Consider the following 17,186-nt stretch of genomic DNA (forward strand, 5'->3'; position numbering starts at 1 on the left):
ACTTTGTGTAGCACTGTAACTTGAAACGGATGTTTGAAGATACTAACTCATTTTATTTTTGCTCAAACCCTATTTAGATTAAGCAAACTGATCACGATTTTATCTTCATCAATATCCTAGTTTCCTGGCTACTGTTACAGATACCACACAAAAGATTGGCTTAACCACGGGAATTGTCTGGCTTATAGTTTCAAAGATGAAGGCTTGTTTCCTCCCAGAGTCAGTAGCATACTAGTTGGCTGGCAATCCTTGGGTTCCATCGCTTTGCAGTCACATGGTGATGTCCTCTCCTTTCTCTTCTGGGTTCCTGCTGACTTCCTGCTTCTGGGTCCTCTGGTGGCTTTCTCTTAATCTCTGAATTTCTTCTGCTTGTAAAGGACTCCAGCAATCAGATTAATACTCACCCTCATTCAGTTGGGCCACACCCTAACTAACACATCTTCAATAGATCCCATTCACAATGAGTTCATACCCACAGGAATGTAGCCTAAGACCAAAAATGTATTTTGGGGGATAAGTAATTCAACCTACCAAAAAGTGTAACTTTTATTGAGAGCTTACCCTGTGCTAAGTATTGTGCTAAAGTATTTTATATGCATTATCACAGTCAATCCCTAAAACAAGCAAATGATCAGAAACACTATTAACATTCCAATTTTTAAATATGGAAACAGGAGCTCAGAAAGGTTAAGTAGTTTAATGAAGGTCATTACATATGATGAATGGCTGAATAATCTGTAAGATGCACTTCAAATTCACACACCACATACACATGCATAACACACACATACACACACGCATCACGCACACATGCACACCTACATTGCATATGCACGTCACACACATACCAGTCACACCACACACACATGCCATATACATGCACTGCACACACACACAACCACATTCCCCACAGCACTCAACATACATATCATATGCATGCACACGTGTATACACTTGTTTGCCAACTGCTATCAAAACACCCTAGTATGCCACCTTTACCCTGTCTTCTGAGGTGCAGGGCTTTATAACTTGGTAAAGAACCCTGGTTCTCAAGCCAAAGATCTCATAGGCAAAATGTATTAGGAAAATGAGGGAGGAAGGGTGGGAGCGAGGGACCAAAAGAAGGTGGAAGGTGTATGTCCCTCTAGACCAGTGGTCACAACCTAGCTGCATGCCTGGGCAACACAGTATTCAACCTGGGAGATTTTACAAACATACTTAAGTCTGAGTCTCATTTCAAACCAATGAAATCACAATCTCTGGGTACAGCGTGGGGTCCTGGTCCTTGGTCTCGGTTGCTTTTAAAAAGCACCAGTTCCAGATGATTTAAATGTGAACCAAGGTTGAGAACCACCCCTTCTGTTCTTCCATTTATACTTTGATCCTAATGGACCACTACCCAGGCCCAAAGTGAGGCCAATCAACTTATCATGGTGGCACAGGCAACAGCCAGGGCTTAACCAACCTGCTGCCTCTATACAGCACATTCATCACTCCGTCTCCCTCTCCTGGCTCTTCCGCAATTGAAGGAAATCACTGAGAATGTGGCCAGAGGACACTCTGAGTAATAGCCTTTAGCTCTGCTAAAACCAAAAAACTGAACCAAATCAAGGAAGCTGTTGCAGTCACTAGGTCTGGGGGGGGGCGACTCTTTCTTGGCTGCATTTTGGATAACAGATGCTGGTCACTCAAGAACTGCAGCCATGGCTAGAAGACAGTAAGCCAAGGCCAGACACTGTGAACATGTGGATCCATCTCTGCTGACCACAGGTTTTTCTGCTAACAGTACCCTTTCAGCCCGAAGGGGCTCCAATAGCATCTCTCTGACCTTAGCACCCACCACTAGGCCTCACTATGCTCCAGTTAAACTCACTCCCACCACAGGACCTTTGCAACTGCTATTCTCTCTGCCTGAAATGCTCTCTTCCCAGGTCTGTGCCTGGCTGGTTATTTCAACTCTTCAGGTGTCAGCTCAAGAGCCACTTCTTCAGAAAGGCCTTTCGTGACTCGCCAATCCAACTGGCCCTCCCCTTAACCATCACCATTTGCTAGCTTTACCTTGTTTAATTTTCTTCATAGTATTTATAACTAGCTGATATTGTCAAACTCATCATCATTATTTCCATCATTATTTTACTTTAAATACAATAAACAAGTAAACCTGATTACCTGTCTCCTCTTACCACTTAGAAAGTGCACTCCAGAGAAAATCAATTCATGCACCTTGTTCACATCTGTCTCCCTAGAGACAGCACCTGGCACTTAATAGGTGCTCAATAAATATTTGACTGAATGGAAAAAAAAAATGAATGAATAAATGAAGAGTGGGACTGTTACTTTAGCTTTCAGGAAATCCAAACAGGAAATATAAACCCACATGCTACAGCGAGAAGGGAATGGGCCTGATACTAACATGTAGACATAACATTCCTTAGCAGCCAGGACACCAACAGAGCAGGCAAACACAGGTCCAAGGTATGACATAGTCTGTGCTCCTAACCACCATATTACATGGTCACCTTTCATAAGTAGAACAAAAGTCACAGAGTAAAACTGGAACAAAAGAGGATTTTCCCTGTTGCTCTTTTTCTCTATGTTGTGGCTAGTGTTAGAAAGAGGGGATGGGAAAAAAACTAGCAAAGGTGAATAGATAAACCAAGTACCAATGAGCCTGTATTTTATTAAATGCTGTATTTGTGTTCCATGAGGTGGCCCCTAGGTCAATGCAATGAGTTATGCATAACTCATTTTCATAAGGTTCTATTATACATACAAACATTTGAAAGGAATACTTTTTGCTCAAACTCAGAAACTTGCAGGGCTTCTATTTTGGCAATGTCTCTGCAGAAAGAACATACCTCAAGTGAAATTCACCAGGTCCTCAATCCAATTTAGTGGCTTCTTACAGATGAATCAGTGTGAAAGGTGTGCAGGGGCTGCTTCCTCTAATTAACTTTCAGTGGGTGAACAGCACACTAGTACGCCACAGGGAGAAGGTGAGACCACGCTGTTCATCAGCAACTCAAGGAACTGATTGAAGTAAGGCTCATAAACCTCTTTTAAGTGAAATCCACCAACAGCAGAGTCAGTTTGGTTTCAGAAGTTAAAGAGCCAGCACCTAGTCCTCTCCTTCCATGAATCCATCACCTGAAGGAAGACGTGTTTCACTTGCTAAAACCCTGCTATTCCCATTCCTATAGCTTCCTCTGCCTGAAATTCCAAGCACTTGCACTCTCTTTCCATTTTCCTCTCTCCCCTCTCAACTCTCTCTCTATCTCACCATCTATTAAATTCCTACCACTGTGAGGCCCAGGTGAGGCTGTGCAACCTCTGAGAAGCCTTATTCTTTCATATCCACAACCACACCCAATTACTTAATACCTCTTGGCTCTACTACAGGTTTTGGCATTTGATCAAGGGCTATCTGGAATTTTTTTCCAAGTGGTTTATGTGTTTACATCCCTTTACAACAAGATGTCTAGTTCCTTGAAGAAAGAGACACTGTCAAGCCCTTTCCATATTTCTCAGAGTCACGCACACTTAAGACACTTGTCAAGCAGTCCTGGGAATGTTAATACAGCTGACTTGCCCTGGGTGGGTGGCAATAGGTATAAATCCTTGTAAGCTTAACTTGGAGACTACTATTTGTAGGGCATTTGTAGGGCTTAGCTTCCATTAGGATACCACTACTAATGCCAAGCTAATCCCAAGGCAATTCCCCTTTTGAGGGATTGGAGAGATGGGAGGGTATCTTACACAAGAGTATTTACCACCAAATGTCTACTTATGGCAACTGAGGGTTGAGGCTGAGGAAATCTGGGTCCCAGCTTGCAACTTAAGAAGCAGAGGTAAGATGGTCAAGAACTTCCTCCATGCTATATCTCCCAGACCAGAATTTCTTACAGTATATTCCACGGAGTATTTATCCATGAGATGCTCAGAAACAGATTTGGGAGATGCTGCACATTACACCTCCCATAGAGAGATTAAAAATTCTCCTTAGCTTAGCAAAGTCTCTGAGAAACCCTTGAGTAAATAAGTCTATTTATTCTGTTCAACTCAGCATTTTCTGCATTCATTTAAGCATGGATATCATTTTTCAAATAATAGCTATTAAAGTCTCATGGAACTACTGTTGCTCTAACTAAAAAGCATTCTGAATAAATTCATTCAGTACCACTTCTAGAAGCCCAGTGCACTGGGATCTCTCAGTAACACCAAGCAGGAAATGATGCTTTTATGTAAGGTTAAAAGTAAGTCCTTTTCTTCTTTTCCTCATTATCTTTCTACACTGATTGGTATGGGTAGTGGTGTTTGGTGATTCTCCATTTGCCATGCACCTCATTCCCACACCTATTCCGGTCCTTTTCTGTACCCTGCCCTGTGGCTCCCTGGGGGACCCCTGCTGGCTGGTTTCCAGATGGGGGGCAGGAGAGGGGACAGGTAGGGATATTCCTTCCTAGTTCCTTCCCTGGTTTGGTGCCATTGCCTTTGGCAGGTGGCTCTGTGACTCCATAACATCAGCTCCCGTTGGGAAGCTCCAACTTCACAATTCCAGCTCTCACTGCTGTCTGGCCACACTATTTCCTGCCCTGATCCCTTCAGACCTAAGGAGGGCACAGGCTTCCCACAGGTGCTAGCGCTGGTGTCACACCTTCCTTTATTTATCCCTACACCTGGCCCAGGCCTCTGTAAGTCGCCCTATCATTAGTCTCTTTATTTGAACCATCTAGGAATGATTTTTTTTTCTTCCTCAGAGATCCTGATTGATTCAGATGGGAAGGGAACTGATAGTTATTAGTTTCTTCTAGATGGCAGGCAGTACCCTAGAGAACTTTATATATACCATGTAAGTTAATCCTTACAGCAATCTTTGATGATAAGTACTATTATCCCCATTTTACAAATGAGTAAAATGAGACTAATAGGTATGAAATGAAATAGCTTGCCCAACAGTGGCAGAAGCAGAATGCAGCCTCAACCTATTCAGTCTATAAGGATTTTCTGCGCACCTACTTTGTTCTAGGCCCTGGGCTAAATCCTGGTATATCAGCCGGTCACCCTGACATTGCTCCCAGTGTACCCAGACAAATTAAGAAAGGGACCCCACAGCCATTTTTCCTTTAATCATTCAGTATAAATCTCTTGCACACAAACATATCTAAAATATTTGGCCAAGATCAAACTTCTTTGCTTCTGGAACTGAATATCTCATTTAACTGGATAATTAAGAAATAATAGTAGCACCATCAGTCCATGTGTATCTTAAGGCCCAAATATTAATTTTGATATTTCCCTTTGGCATTTGATATCTGATAGTCTTAAATATTACCAGTCCAAATCTTTTGATCTAATTGCTTGGATTAACTCTTTCCCTCTACCCTACCACCAATTACATTTTTTTAAATGATTATAATAATAGCTATTCATTGTCGAGATGTTAGTATGTGTCAGACACTGAACCATCACCTGATTAAGAATTGGGGCTCTAGATTTAGCCTGTCTGGTTTAAAACTTGATTCTGCCACTTACTAGTTGGACAAATTATTTAACCTCTCAAAGATTCGGTTTCTCCATTTGTAAAATGGGAATAATAATAATTCCCAGAGTTATCATGAGAATTAAATTATATATTCCACATAAAGCACTGCCTTCCTGCCTGACACATAAGCGACAATCATCATCACCACCACCACATACAGCTACATAGCACATGCTATGTACCTGGCATTTTTTCAAGGGCTTTACATGTATTAACTCATTTAATCCTCATAAAAACCCTGTGTGATAGGTATTATTATTATTATCCTTTAAGTTTTGTAGCTGAGAAAACTGAGGCACAGAGAGGTGGACACAATCTTCCTAAAGATACATTCCAACACATGATGGAGCAGGCATTCTTACAGAACCAGAGATCAAGAGCACCATGAAATACCATTTTAGGGATTTCCTTTTCACAGAAAACCCTACCCCTCTGCTGGGTTTTAGGGCCTGTTAGCCTTTCTCCCTAATTTCCCAATTTTAGCATGTGCTGCTACTGAAACCACCATTCATACTTAGTATTCTATTAAGGCCAATCCTTCCATAACTCTCTCTCTCTCTGCCTCTCAACAAACTTTAAGTTCTTGAGATGAACCTTAGGACGCTCCACCTGCTGTGATGGCTGCCTGCATTTCCCATCACACTCCCGAGTCAGTCACACTAAATGCAGCAAACTTTGCGCTCAGATACCAGCTCCTCCTCATACCCAGGAGTCCTCCCCCAGGGACAAGGCCCCTGTGAAAGACGAGGAAGGGAAACCATAGCATTAGGGTGGGGTGCTCCTGCTAACAAACAAAACCTATACCCATTTTCTTTGACATTGTTGACAAATTTGAAAACTTAAAGCTTCAATGTGTTGTTTTACAGAAGTTTATTGACCCAGTTTTAGTCTGCCATGCAAAAACAGATGCAGGGATGTGAGCATGAATGCATTTTTCACATATTTCCAATATTTGACCCAATAATAATGCAGTTCTCCTTAGATATAAATATGCAAGCAAACCAATGCTTTATTTCTAATTTCCAATTGGCAGGAGCGTGTCTCCAGGTGCTCTCTTCATCTCCTATAGCATCTTTCCCTCAGCCCATCCTACTGACCAAGTAAGGTCCTCTTTTCACAAAACAATTAGGCTGTTATGCATTTGTCTTGCTGTTTCCTTCATAGAGGTCTTCATTCCTTAAACTCACATAAATGTCCCCTTAAGATATGGATGCATCCAATGCTCCACTGTCTATCCCTTTCTTATTTATTTTGAGGTATTGTTTTGAGATGTTATAAGCATTCTTCCTTACAAACCAGACTTTTTACTTGACCCTTTCCTGCTTTTCCGGGTCTTTTCCTTATTTTCCCTTTCTCTTCCCCACACCCTGTTACTGATGGCTCCATTGTCCATCTCCTTGCTCTCTGTCCTTAGACCAGTCTTGCCACAGACGTCTTTCCTCTGTTCAATACAGCAACTCCTTTATCTTCTCAAGTCTCACCTTCTGCCCGACATTGAAACACTGAAAGGTGTTTCAGTCACACTGGAACTTACAAGGAACAAAGTCTGTACAAAGAACTCCTTGGAAAGAAAAATAAACTAATTGGCAGTTTGGGGTTCTCTGACCTTCAGATCAGTCCACACCCCCCAATCACAACCGTAGAAGTCCAGAGCCCTGTTTAAGATCCATGTGAATGCCAATGGGTTGGGGAGGAGGCTTATAATTTAAATGAATTTATTCAGCCTATGGATGACTTTATTGTTTGAGTGCTGTTTTTCCCCCAATTTAGATGTGAAACTCAGCCCCTTCCTTAATTTCAGAAAGAATGAAATAAAGAAGAAAAGAAAAAGCACTCCCACAATGTATATTTATATGGCAGGTAAATTTTAATTTTTTTGGTAGGGGATAAGAGGAGAGCGTTATATTCCTGCTATGCAAACAGCTTCATATTGAGATACCCTTGTTCTTGTAATTACTTTGGCCATTCTACCGCTAAGGTCTCTTGCCCGCTGTTTCACTCCACATGATGTCCCACTCTCACACCTTCTCACTGGCTACTCTCTCCTCTCCCCTTCCATTTCTCTTTCCCAATCACTTCCAAATTCCTGTTTATTTTTATAACAGCATATTCTAACTATCCCTTCCATCCCATCATTTCCAGCCACAAAGCTTATTATTTTCCTAAGCAAGATTCCCTCCCTAAGAGGAATTCTGTTGCAAGCATTTAAGGTAACAAAAGTTTCAACCTGCTACAGAAAGTTTAGCCACAACTGCCCTGGGGTAACAGGGAATTAGGACAAGTGATCTTGACCTTTGCGTCTGATGGTGGAATACAGACTCAAGAAGGCATAAGGAGGTGGTTTGGCCTGGAATCTCGCATGCATATAGTCATTCCATAAGTCCTTACCTAGATTGTCCTCTCTGTGCATCTCACTCAAGCTGCCGTTTTGAGAATATTTGTTCACTGGTATATATTTCAACTCATTTTACTTATATGTAACTTCTGGAGCCTGGAAGGTGCTGCACTCAACTCCTAGCTGCCTGGTAATGGTTTTACTTATGCTATACTCTGCTTCTTTTTCACAGGGTCAATGTATCAGTTAGGATTAGGTTCAGCAACAAGAAGCAGAGACTTGACTATAAAGGGATTACATACTGAAGTTTATTTCTCTCCCACATAAAAGAATTTTTCAAAAATAGGCAGTCCAAGAATGTCATGCTGGCTCCATGATCAATAAGATCCAAGCTTTTTCTAGCCTCTCTCACCAACTTTGTGGGTAGATTCCATCCTGCAAATCATCTCATAATACAAGACTGCTACTGGAGCTTCAACCATTGAGTTTATTTGCAGGTGAGAAGGGAGCAAAAGGAAAAGGCTGAAGAAACAGACCCCTGGTTGAGCTGCCAGGAACAGTTTTTCCAAACCACACCACAGAAATGGGACACTAAGAAAGATGCAGCCTCTGACACAATCAGGAGGCTGCCACCACCCTAGAATCACCCTATTTCTGACATCAGGAAATTGTCAAATTAGAAAGTCTCCAGAAAAAGCAGGAAGCTGACATCATGCCTCTGCCATGATTTAAGTCAACAAAACGGAAATTTCTATCACTTCTTTTCTTCCTACATAACTCAGTTACTAGAAGAATTCATCTGATTTGTAGAACCCAAGATCTAACGAAATCTTCAACTGATGAACAGATACCCTCAACTGGCAGCATTTGATAGAGACAGAGGAGAGAGACAGGATTGGAATCTGATTTCCAAGCATGTGATTTTTGAGCATGGCTCTGTTCAAGAATGATAGGAGAGATAAATAAAGAGGAGAGAAAAGGGGGGCAAGGAATGGTGTTCTTTTTGCAGTATTAGTAGGTGCTTGAAACTTGCTCACTGTTCTTAGCTCCTGCTCTTTCTCCTTAATCACTTCCCTTATCATTCCTCATTGGATTTATAATGCTCAAACAGTACCATCCATTTATCTACACAAATTTCTTACTTAAAATTCACTGAAGCATAATTTATCTTTACCACATCTCTATGTGGTAGGGAGGGACTGTATTTTATTATCTGAGGCACAGAGAGGTTAACTGGCTCATGCAAGGTCACACAATGAGGCAAGGATAAATCACCACCAGGAAATGTCTATCTGATGGTATGTGATTCCCAAAGAAACCTTCCAGCTCTAAATGTTGGAGAAAACCGGTAGAGCTGAGGAAATGCAGCTTGCTCTGGACTATGTCCTGAAGGAACAATTTAGCTGCATACTGAGCATCAAGGACTAAAAGTTTTCTAGTGAGATTCCTTTTTTATGTTTTATTTCTTTTCAACTTCAAGATCTCACATTTGATTTTTGAGACCACTTAGTTTAATCAAGCAAGATTTTTCTCTGCAAATACATTATATGCATGTGCAATGGATGTGTGTGTGGGTACAAAATGGAATAAAATTTAGTCTCCAATTTCTCAAAATGATAAAAATCGACCAGTTTTCACCTGTGAAAACTAAATCTTCCAAAGCATTTAGCTTCTTGCTCTCTTGGGACACAGGGAGACTATTTGATAGGTCTATAAATATAGCCATTCGTGTATTGTCTCCAATGTCAATACGAGAGGAAACTCTAACATGTAATCCAGAAAGAACTCAACCAAAGTCTGATGAATCTGGGTTCAAATCCTAGTTCTGCCCTAACTATCTATGCAATCTTGGAGCATGTTAATTTCTCAGGCCTAAATATTTCATTCTTAAAATAAGGATGATAGGTAGAGGACTACTAATCTCCTTTCTAATGTGTCCAATTCAATAGTTATATGGAAGAATACGATAGCCTGAATCTAAATGATTAAAATTCTCATTTTTCTTTCTGTATCATAATGGCCTACATAGTAATAAATAATTGGATAAATTTCACCATGTAAGCGCTTCATAAGGGGAAGCATACACTTTAGGGTTAACTAACTGCAGAATATCAGCACTATGGCCCAAATATGGTCTAGAGATGGTGATAGTCAAGAAAGATGTATATCTCTTCAATGTGTATTGAAATTGTAACAATACCAACAGCAGTTAATAAATTCCAATGTGCTTTATATTTTGTGATCTCATTTAACCCTCAAACCCCATCTCATAGGCCATAGCACGTGATTCAAATTGCATACCTAATTTCCTTCAGTAGAAGTTAAGCTTTGTGAAACAAGTGATCTTATCTGTTTTAGAAGGCTGTGTAGTTCCTTTTCTATTATCTATTTGTTTTTCTCTTTATAAATATCCTGATAATTATTAGGGTACACACACACACCTACACACAGCCCAGGGTCTTTGGGGGATGTCAAATTCAAGTTAGACACTTATGGTGGAGCTTGTGACTAAGTCTAAACCAATCACTGTTATCCCCAGTCATAGTGTTTGGTTCAGGAATAGACACGTGAGCTGGGAGCTTCTGGAAAAGAAGCTTTCTAGCACTTTTTTTTCCTTATTTACTCTTTATCAGGAATATAGGGCAACATTATAATTTAGGATCATTAAATGACAAACTTGGTGAGTGCTGGTGACAAACTCAGTTTGAATTCTGGGAGTAAGAGGATACCAGTTCAGGGGGAAGCAGAATGAACATGTAGGATCTTCTCCCAAGGAGATGAGAAGCACATTACTCAGTGAGCCACCAAAAGACTGTGGCTCCTAAAGGCCAGTCCTGGTAAACCATCAAAGGTCTTCATCACAGCAAATCAGAACATCCAATTTTTAAAATTCACTGTAGGTAGAAGAGAGAATAAGTCCAGACTGACTTATAAATTGATTTGGATGACTACTAAAGTGTCCTCCATTCAAGACTAGGCAAAATCTTCAGTGACTGTTGGAGCAAGGAGCCCTTCCGTGTGCTCCCAGTTATTATATAGTGCATAGAGGCTGGTAAGAGTTAGTCCTGTTAGACCACCTCCCTACCCCTGGAAGACCACCTGTGCATTTATACAACATGCGTGTCATGGTTCCAGCCGCTACTATGTTGAGGTCATCTTCTGCACCAAATACACTATAGAGCAAAGCCAGAGAATGTAGGGTATTTGCCCTAAGTGCCCCTTGTCTGGTAACCATATTCAACATCTGCAAGTTTCTTGGTTTCGAACAGGTCATGATTTGGGTTTCCTTCCATCCTGGTCATAGAAGCTCATTGCCCCAAATGCAGCCTCTGTCATGTAACATCCTCCAATTGTAAAGAAAGCATGTTCAAATCTTTTTTTTAGCTCCAGTAGGTAAAACAAACTCATCGCTACCCTGCACAAGATAGCAAGGATCCACATTTAAAGAAGGAGACAGAGGGTTCATACCACCTAGAGAGATGCCAGCCAAATCCGCATGCGATTAATCTGCTTCTTCCCCTCCAAAAAAAGCCCACTGTGGTTTTGTTTCCACTTCCTCCAGTGTGTGCCTTTCATCTGCGTCCTGCTGCTGCCTCAGGCCAAGGTCCTCTGCTCAACCATTGCACCTCAGTAACCGCGGGGAGACCCGCATTACCACCACCTCCCTCACAGCTGACCTTCTGGGCTACAGCACCTGCTAAGCAAGCTTTCCAGCACTTTTGATCAAGTTTCTAACAGGCAGTCATCTCTTTTGTCTTTCCAGATGTGCAAAATCAAGTGGCTATTGGCAACGCCACAGTGTGATCCTAGGAATCTTACCATGAAGTGAAATCATGGAAAACAAAGCAGAGAGTTGAAAAGAAAGTGAATGGGCCAGGTCTTTGATGACATCCCTGAGTTTCTGAATCAAAGCAACTCTAAAAACTGCTTGATCTGTGCATTTACAAGTACATAAGCCAATAAATCTCCTTTATTGTTTAGTCTAGTTTGAGTTCATTTTCTGTTACTTGCAACTGAAAGGATCTATAGCATCTACCAACACAGTCATATTTATTGATCACCTACAATATGAACAAATACATATTGTGTACTTACTACATACCTTCTAGGTGCTAGGGATATGGTTTCAAAGAAAACAGACAAAAACCCCTGCCCTCATGGAGCTTACATTTTAGTGGGATAGCCAAACCACAAATAAGACAATAAGTAAAATATATAATCTGGCAAGTAGTGGTAAGTTCTCAAGAGGAAGAATACAACAGAGAAGGTAGAAAGAAAGTATCAGTATGGATTGAAATTTTAGAAAGGTGGCTGAGAAGCCTCACTGAGATGCAGACTTCTGTGAGAGACCTAAAGGAAGTGAAGGAGGAAACCAAAAAGATGTCGGAGAAAAGCCTGTTCCAGGGAGAGAAAATAGCAAGTGCAATGGCTCTGAGTTAGGATGAATGATTGAAAAGTGGAGAGTGAATTGATTATACTATTTTAGGTCTTGCTGGTCATGATGGCACATTTAGAAAACAACAAAGGCAACTGAGAGAATGAATGTGAAAGAACCAAATTGTGATTTTATTAAAAAAAGTCCTCTCCACTACTTCAAAATAGTATTTTAGGGGGTGGAGGTGGGTAGGACCTGTTCTAGTTCTAGTCATGCCATCTCTGCCTTGCCTAAGAGGATCTCACTCACTAAGCTTCCATTAGAAGCACTTGCCTTCAGTATTTCCTGCGTGCATTATTCTTACAAAAGTACTCCAACAAGGACATTTCAGGACAAACCGCATCTTGATTAGTTGAATTAGTTGAACTAGAGTCAAATGTTTTCCAGAATAAGATGAGCTGACACTAGGCTCCACAGTAATCCAAAAGCCTTGAGACAGACCACACAAAGAAAAACTCCTTGCACTGATGCACCGCCGAGGGGAAGGCTCCTCCATTAGTTATGATTTCAAATAAAACTACCATTCCATTCTAATTATAATTCAGAACATTCTTGACTTTATTGTTGCTTGAATGTGGTTTTAAAAGTTGCTAAACACTCATTGATAAATCACACCTATTTACAGTTGGATTTCAAATATCGTATGTTGGCATCTCAAACCCAGCATGTCCCAAGCAGCTTGCATGCATCATTTTATTTTAAATATTTTTCCAGCAAGGTAGGAGACCAATTTTGTTTTCAAGAGATATTTTCACATTAGGCTCTGCAGCCCAAAAAATATTTAGGTCAAAATCAAACCATGTTTTGTTTTGTTTGTTTTTTGCCCATGTGCCTCTGGGTGATAGATGGTCTGTCTCCATTTTTGCCCCAGCAGAGAAAACACAGTCTCTTTACAAATGCACAGGCTATTGCCATGGAAATGAACATGAGGTAATAAATATATCATTATGAGAGCCATCATATCAACTAGGTGGCTAATGATAGCACTTCACATTTAGAATCTTTCCAGTGATTTATAAAACATTAACTTAGTAATCCCCTAATGCCCTAGGGAAGAGAAGGGCGGTTTTATACCAGTTTTGCAGATGGGGAGACTGAGAGAGCAATTAAGTGATTTCCCCAAGAGTGCTGAGGGAATACAAATTAAATACCATCCGTGCAGCACTCCTAACCCCAGATTCAGTTGCTTAACAATGCCATTCTCAGACAGCAAAACACCTTTGCATAACAAAATGCTGAGACTGTAACAGAGCAATAAAATATATACTATAATTCAAAAGTCCCTCCAGGGGGGAAACCTTACATTTCTGCTTACATAGAGTAGAACTGGTTTTCATCAGTTCTGAAAGATGGAGAAAGGAAAATGTACTCAATGAAAAAAATGGAGCCAGTGCATTGTTGGGAATGGGTCCCTCCAAGGAAACTGGTCTTCACAATAGACCTCTCCCTCTCTCTCTGCTTCTATCTTCTAATCCTGCCTTCCAATCTTAGAATAAAAGGGTTCCCATCTTCTTCACTAAAGCCAGCTCTTTCACCTGGAACCTGCCTGCCCACAATGATGTCACCCTCTTAAACATTTTTGTTCAATCCATTTTTTTCATCTGGCCTTCAAATATTCATCTTTAAAGTCTGCATGAGGAGGAAAATATATCTTCCACTTGACCCTGCTGTCTCTTTCAGGTTTACGTCCAATTCTTCTTACCTCTTTGACTGCCTGAATCCTCCAAATTCTACTCACTGTCCAAATTTCTATCAAACTCTCTTTTTAATCTAGTCATCTGAGACAGCAATGATTCTGCTGTCTGGTGTATTTCCAATGGCCCTCTTCTTGCTAAATCTAATGTAATTTTCTGCGTCTTTATCCTCTTGAGCCTCTGTATGATCCCCTAGCAATTCTGTTAACCAGCAATTCTTTCCTCCTTGGATTTCCGTACTATAATTTCTTAATATTCTTGCCACTTTTGTTGCTGATTCTTCCCCTCTAGATTCCTATGTGGGGTTCTCCTCATCCTGGCTTTCTGCAATTTCTCAACATAATTTCTCAACCTTATTAACATTTCTGAATCAGAATGACTCCCACATCTATCTCAAATACCTAACTATCCCGATCTGTAGTCCCATCTACTTACAAGGTGAATTTGCTTGAAATTTGAAGGAAGGAGAAAGTCTCCACTACTTTTTTTAATACTATGCCTCATTCCTCTCTCCTTTCTAAGAATAAAGCATACCAATCATATTGTGTCATATTCTAGGACACTAATAGAGCTATATTAATGGCAGATAGAACTTCTGTATCTGGGACAGGACTAGATAACTTGCCTTCTCTTCTCTTCTTTACTGGTGAGCACTGGACATTTTAGTCCATTAAGAAAAGTTGGCAATATTATTTAGACTTGACTTGCAAAGATGTCTCTACTTAAATTTGTGATTAAATTACCTACTGCAGATAATTTTACACAATGGCATTCAGCTTGAGAAAACAGATACTAATCCAAATAATAATAATAATAATAATAATAATAATAATAAAAGTTGTAGTCTTTGGGCTTTCATTTGCTGTTCCTGAGTCTTCTCATTAAATATTATCTAATATCATTTCAGTATATTAAACCCCACTGACTCGACATGCCTGAACAAAAGTCCTGTTGTCAACACAAATGTGATCCATACTTTTCCAATCCAAAATTATTGATTTTTCCAATAAATGTTACTTCCATTCATGGAAATGCCATCTTTCTAGCCCCTCAAACTATAAATATGAATTTTTTTTTTTTTTATATTTCCCTTCTTGAATTCCTCTGCCCAACCTGCCACCAAGGCCCCACCTTTATCCAAGTTTTGATGGCCAAGATTATAATGCAGTGCCCAACCTCTCTAAGCATTCAATTCCTCTTCTTCCAAAGCACACTACTTCCAAATCAATCATGTGAATACCCAGATCAGGAATTGATAATGGCTGTTTTTTAACCTATTCCTATTGAATCTATTCTGGGAGCATCATGTGCCCTCTACACCCGGCTCCAAAAAACTTTCCAGATAGTCTTTTAAAATTGTCCCAGACTGCAGGAGCCTTGCCCTGCTTTTAACTTCTTTGTACTCAGAGTAAGTACCATACAGTTTAGCACATGGCTTTCAAATTATTCCATGTGCAATGCATTTGCCTCCTCATTTAAATATTAAATTCCTGTGGCCAAAAAGGAGAGTCTAAAGCTGTATGTAATGGTGCCTAAGAGTCTCCCCCTGAGTACCTCTTTGTTGCTCAGATGTGGCCCTCTCTCTCTCTAACTGAGCCATCTCGACAGGTGAACTCGCTGCCCTCCCCCCTACGTGGGACCCGACTCCCAGGGGTGTAAATCTCCCTGGCAACGCAGAGTATGACTGCCGGGGATGAATGTGGACCTGGCATCGTGGCACTGAGAGTATCTTCTTGACCAAAAGGGGGATGCAAAATGAGACGAAATAGTGTCAGTGGCTGAGAGATTTCAAATGGAGTCGAGAGGTCACTCTGGTGGACATTCTTATGCACTATATAGATAACACCTCTTAGGCTTTAATGTATTGGAATAGCTAGAAGTAAATACCTGAAACTACCAAACTCCAACCCAGCAGTCTGGACTCCTGAAGACAATTATATAATAATGTAGATGACAAGGGGTGACAGTGTGATTGTGAAGACCTTGTGGATCACACCCCCTTTATCTAGGGTATGGATGAGTGGAGGAATGGGGATAAAAACTAAAGGACAAATGGGGTGGGATGGGGGGATGATTTGGGTGTTCTTTTTTCACTTTTATTTTTTATTCTTGTTCTGGTTCTTTCTGACGTAAGGAAAATGTTCAGAGATAGACTGTGGTGATGAACGCATAACTATGTTATCATACTGTGGACAGTGGATTGTATATCATGGATGATTGTATGGTGTGTGAATGTATTTCAATAAAACTGAATTTAATAAAAAAAAAAAAAAATTCCTGTGGCCAAGGCCATTTCCTATACTACTTCTCTCTGAACCCACCAACACCCCTACAAGCCCCCTCCCCAACACTGTGCTGGAAATATGGGAAATGCTCCATAAACACATACTGACTGACCAGCAGGGTATAACACCGTCGTTGTCAATCCTAACATTGCTATCACTGAATAAACTTTCAATGGCTTCCCATTATACTTAGAATTAAATCTAAACCTCTTACTATGGCCCACATGGCCCTACACATCCTAGTCTCTCCTTATTACTCTGGCTTTGTCACCTACTGCTCACACACCAGGCATGCCATCCTCCTCTCTGTTCTTCAAACACACCAGGCTCAATCCTTCTTTTTTCCCTCTGCCTGAAATGTCTCGCAGAACCTTGTGTGGCACATACCATCACCTTATACAGGTTTTGGCTCAAATAGGCCAGTTCTTCAATAGATCTTCACCTACCATCCTATATAAAATAGCCCTCTTCAGCACCTCTTACCATATTTTGTTGTCCTCCACAGCCATTATAACAACTGAAATCACAAGTATTTTTAATAAACTGTTTCCCTATCTAGAATGTTAGCTCCATGATGGCAAACACTTGGTCTGCCTTGTACCCTTCTATAGACTGAACACGCAGAACAAAGCCCAACACTCAACAGATATTCAATAAATGTTTATTGAATGAATAATTGGTATAAATATCATTAAGATCTGCTTTGCAACTCCTTAAGCTCATCTGACTGATAATCACGCATGAAACATCTTCGCTTAAGGTTATGTGGATAAAGGACAATAGACATTCTAGCCATGGGAATGGTGGGAGGTCAGCCATTAGAATCTGAAAACAGTTTGCAAGGATTCAGTTACCAAAATGAAAAACCAAGTTAGGGACCAAACACTTAAAACTA

General features: G+C 40.5%; 1 protein-coding gene and 1 pseudogene across 1 annotated transcript in view; both read right to left on the reverse strand.

Annotated features, from left to right (window-relative positions):
- NELL1 (neural EGFL like 1) overlaps positions 1-17,186 on the reverse strand; it is a 925,820-nt gene that overhangs the window by 438,202 nt on the left and 470,432 nt on the right.
- Positions 10,829-14,939, reverse strand: LOC119535848 (annotated as a pseudogene).

Source organism: Choloepus didactylus, chromosome 6 (genome assembly GCF_015220235.1).
Source record: "Choloepus didactylus isolate mChoDid1 chromosome 6, mChoDid1.pri, whole genome shotgun sequence".
NCBI classification, from domain to species: domain Eukaryota; kingdom Metazoa; phylum Chordata; class Mammalia; order Pilosa; family Megalonychidae; genus Choloepus; species Choloepus didactylus.